This window comes from Pteropus alecto, unplaced genomic scaffold (genome assembly GCF_000325575.1).
Source record: "Pteropus alecto unplaced genomic scaffold, ASM32557v1 scaffold78, whole genome shotgun sequence".
Classification (NCBI taxonomy): Eukaryota; Metazoa; Chordata; class Mammalia; order Chiroptera; family Pteropodidae; genus Pteropus; species Pteropus alecto.
The window spans coordinates 8,571,689-8,577,084 of record NW_006443124.1 but is presented as its reverse complement, the minus strand read 5'-3'; positions in this window follow the sequence as shown (position 1 = coordinate 8,577,084).

Here is a 5,396-nt window from a genome sequence, read left to right as displayed (position 1 = left end):
GGCATTGGAAGGCAAGATGAAAGCTAGCTGTGCTTATTGCTACTAGAGTTCTTTCTTTTTTTTTTTTTCCAGTTGTGACATTATATTTTTTATCTTCGGGAATTGCTCCCTTCCATAACAACCCACTCTTACTTTATCAATGCAATGGTTCTTTCTTTTTTTTTTTTTTCCAGTTGTGCAATTATATTTTTTATCTTCAGGAATTGCTCCCTTCCATAACAGCCCGCTCTTACTTTATCAATGCAATATAAGAATAAAAATTATAAAAATATATATACATGGGAAACGGGAGGGAGAAGCTCTTTTATTAAGTGCTTTTTCACTCAAGGTTATTAGCTCTGAATGTTCCATTTAAACTGCTGAGTATTTTTATATACCTGGTAATTTTTTGCTCTGCTGATGCATATGAATAGTTGTTCAGAAAGATAATCAAGATGGTAGCTGAGATGGGTCCCAACAGGAACTGCGTAAGCCAATCTAATTTCCTTCTATTCTTAACAAAAGCAGAAGACAAATTTAGATGTAAACTTTTTCAATAGTTTCTTCAGCACAGGGATGTTGAGAGCTACTTGGGTGAATTTCACCTTAGCTCAGTCGTAGTCTCCATCTTAAAGGGAACAGGGCCCTATGAATCAGCAATTTAGAATTGTAGTAGGATCCACTTCTTATGCACCCACTTAGATATGTTAACTCTATCTACTTGGCCTCAAATGCAAACTATTGGCCTCTGCCTCAATTTCCATCTCTCTGTCCTAGTCCCTTGGATGGAATGCATCAAAATGACTCTCTCCTTAGTTCTTGACTCAGGCTTTCTTCCTACAATCATGACAAACCCCACTTTTCCTCCATGGCTAATGATAGGTCCTAGGAACCTAGCCCAACTTAGAGGCCAGGTTTCTCACTGCCTACTCCCCAGCACACCAGATTATTTAAACATCCAAGATCACTCAGCTAGTGAGAGGCAGAGCCAGGATTCAAATTATTCTTTTTATTATTTTATTCTGCCTCCCAGGTTGACCATTAAAGTAAACAGATAATTCAAACTCTGAACTCAAACACTGTTCACAGATTATTATTCTTATAGTCTAGATAATGTGAATTTGATTAAATAGATAAAATGGAATAGAGATAATAATGTGCATAATGTAAAGCTCAGGGTAGCAGTGGTAGGCACCAGGAACTCAGAGCAATTGTGGAGAGAGGCAGCAGAACACAGACACCACGCACATCCCATGGGATTATTTCACTGTTCCTTTTGGTGAAAAAGGAGGCTCCACCACTGGTTACATTTCTGCCATCTCCAGAATACCTGGGACACCAAGCATAGGACCCAGCAGAGGTCTCACCCACAAAATCATGTGCTTTAGTTAGTATCTGCCTAAAAGAATGAAAGACTAATGTGTTTTCCAAGTTGATTTTAGAAAAAGATAAGCAAAGAAAGCAACAGTCATGATGCTTCATAAGAGGCAGACTGGAGGATCCTGTGGAGTACCTCTAACAGTTCTCGGTAACAGCGGGGGATCTCCAATGGCCAGGGTTCATCACTGCAGTCATCCCGGCAGGGTTTCAGTTTGGCTCAAAGAGCACAGCATTTGCTGAGTAGAGCATCATCTTAATTAAAAATGGTGACATGATTTTATGAAGTTTTGTTACCAATGGTCCTTTTATGTAAGGTATTGTTTTATTCATTTCAGTGTGTCCTCACATCCTTCCAAGGAAGAACTCAGGGTCTGAGTCGGGGTCAGGGTCAGCATCGGAATCAGAATCAGAGTGTGGGTTAGGATGCTTTCACAGGCTTGACGTCACGGGAACATTTGATTCCATCGAGCGTTCCCTTCCTCTGGAAACTTGCTCCTCTTGTGGTCCCAGTGATACCACCTATGCTCTTAACTTTATTTCTACCCCAGGCACTGCCTCTCAGTGTTCCTTGCTGGCTCTGTCCACCCCGTCCAGCCTCTCCATTACTGGATTGCCCCAGTACCCCATTCTGGGCACTCAGCTTTCTCTATCGTGAATTAGATGTTCTTATCCAGTCCTGGCTTTTCCCCATCCACATGCTGATGACTCTCAAATTGTATCTCTAGCACTGACAGCTTGACCGATTTATGAACTCATAAGCGTATTTAAATATTTCAATATGTCCAGATTTTGTTTCTCTTGCGAATAATCATATCACCATTTCCCACACTCCCTCGGCCATTAAGGTGTAGCAGTGAGATTGGAAAGAATTTTTATATCTTCGATATACTAAGATTCAATATATAAAAAGAAGATTGCCCCTCTGATGCTATTGGCTGGGCTGTGATAGTTGCTGCCCCAGGCCAGGAGAAGAATGGACCAGGAAGAATGAAAGTTGGAAGCCCATCTCTTTTGGTACCAAGAGATTCTAGGGGAAAGAAGGTGGGGCAGAAGAATCAGAGGGAGATGTGTGGTGCTGATCTACATCCTCTGAACTTCTGCCCAGGCAGGAGAAGTGTGGTATAGCTCTTGAGGGCAATGCTGAGCATTTCTGCCCAATTTACTTTGGAGCGTCTGAGAGGAGATCATCACCCAGCTGGCTCTTATGCCAACCTAGGCAATGGAGGGTAGATGGCGGACATATCAGAGTAAAATCAGTGGTGAGGATGGGATTCAGAAATTCCCATATGTTCCCAAAGTGTCCGTGGACCAAGGCTGGTTAGAGAGCTAATAAACATCCATGGGACCAAGGTGGGTCTTTGGGCCAAGAGCTTGGTGAAGAATATGGCAGATGCCCCCAGGGGTACAGGGCCAGCTGAAATGAGGCTAAGTTAGCCAGAGAGTCTCAGAACCTTCACTGAACTCTCACGAAGCCACACTGGCTACCAGCTTTAGTGGTGAACACCAACAGGGAAAGCAGTGACCAAGGACAGGTGATTGGGTGCATTGCTCTAGAGTGCACAGGAATTACCAGACACTGAAAGATATGAGGGCTCTTCCAGGCACTGCCGGGGGTACACCTTGGGCTCCCACCATCTTGGGGGAGAGATGAATGGTGAGTCGGATTTTCTGAGCAATTGAACATGTTTAAATTCTTCCTTCAGATGCAGAAAAGCAGACTGGACTGACTTTAGTTTTCTCCATCCACCTGCCCCCATGACCCAGTGAGTGGGTCAGGAATCACAAGGAAGATCCAAGAAGAGGCTATGACTTCTTTGTACTTATACTTAATGGCATCATAAATTTCCTCAACTCATAAATCTGACTGACATTTAACACATATCTTAGACTAAACCTAGACAAACTGAATTTTTGACTCCTCTTCATAAAAAACAAACAAACAAACAAAAAACCAAAAAAAACCAACCTGGTCAGCTCCTAACTTTCTCTGCCTCAGTCAGCTACAGCACCATAACCCATGGGCTTAAGGGTCATCATTGCTTTCTCTTTTCCCCTCATCCCTCATTCACATCTAATCCATCAGTAAGTCCTGTCAGCTCTACCTCTTCTCTTCTTCTCCGCCATAACTATTATCCTTGCAAAGACTGTTGCAATATCCTCCCTCTCTCTTCACGCTCCTGAGGCTGCTTCCTGCCCATATGATACATTGTATATGATAGAAAAATATACCCCTTTGTAGGTGAATGCAGCCCCATGCTGGACACAGGGCTCTGTGAATAGCACAAAGGCTGGATTTCAACCCCGACTCACCCATTCCACCTGGCATCCTTGCACAGGATCCTACCCACAAAAACATAGCCCTCCTCACTCTATGCTTCTATGATTCATTATCCACCAGTAGCCAGAATGACATTTTTAAAACATGAATCACATCTCACTGCCCTGCCTGATGACCTTCAATGTCTTGCTCAAACCCTTAAAACAAAGATTTAACTTCCCACCATGGCCTATGGCGCCCTGTGTGCTGGGACCTCTGCTTCCTTCGCCAGCCTCAGCTCGCTCCCTCAGGGGCACCTTCTTTTCCTCCCACACAACGTCAGTCCGTTCTTTGTGCTCTTGCTATTCTCTCAAACTGGAAAATGCGGGCTGGCTCCTTCTCGCCGTCCAGCTTTGGGCTCAAATGTCACCTCAGTAAGGCTTTTCCTGAATGACCCTATTCATATTGCCCTCCTCCCACATCCTCTATCATATTACCTTTTTTTTTTCCTTGATAGCATCTTTCAACCTCTAAAATCATCTTTTGTCATTTATTTGTTCCTTGTCTCCTCTCTCTCACACAAGAATGACAGTTCCAAAAGCAGGGACCATTTCTGTCTGGCCCACCTCTGTTTTCAGAGTCTCCAACAGTGAATGGCACATATTTGTTGAATGAACCCTTGAATTAAAGAATCAATGGTGAAAACTGCATGTGGTACTATTGTAGGCATTTCATAAAAAGATTGCAAATTGCTGACCGGAAAAGCCAAGACTTTATTATTCCTCCAAGAGATGGTGACGTGGTCTTCGAGCCATACAGATGAAAGAATAAACACACATACACACAAAATTCACAATATTTTAGATGGTGAACCATGCACTCATTATAAATTTTTCAATAATAAGTGACACGGCAAGTTGATGGCAGTGCCATTAGTGAATCTTAACAAAATTCATGCTTAAGTACTATTTTTTAAATGTTTCAGAAGTTCAAAAATAGTTACTATGATGTACACTGCTTGAAATATAAAACTATTGATGGAAACCATCTATAACTGAAAGTATGAGTTAGGCTGAAGATTTCTTACCTAAAGAAAACTTTATTTAATAAGTAATTCACATAGTATAGTCTATTTTGCTAATTTGATAAGGGTGATTGTGAAATATCTCCCCCTTTTCTTTTAATAATGTCTAAATTTTAACTAAATGTAGCATGGTAAAAGATGCCCTTTGATTATGTGATTATGATACTAAGGAATCTTATGGGGTGTTGCCTTTCGTTACTGAATTTAAAATTAGAAAAGAACAAGTTTTAAAGTGGTTGAGTACTTTTACAAACCATGGCAAAGCAAATTCTCTTGATGAGCATCTTATTTTCTGACTCTGAAATATTTTTTTCACCTTTTGTCTATACCCTGTTTGTGGTTTAAAAATTCTGATCACAAGGAATGATATAACATATACTAAACAATAATTCAAATAGAATAATCTTAACATCTATTCATCATCAAGTGTTCAGGTTTTCTAAAACATTATTCATTGTGTTACCAAATCCAGGAACTGCCCACTTTCACACAGTTTGCTCTAATATTCAGCCCTCGTAAATGAATATTACTGATCATGACTGAGCCCTGTTATAAACAGTTCACGGAACTACAACAGTTAGCATTTATCAGGTGTCATCATCTTCGGCTACCTCATTTGCTCCTAATGTTCAGTCCTCCTAAGAGAGGCTTGTGGTTTGAGGCTCTGACTTGAGGTTTCTCTTCTCATAGTTTCTT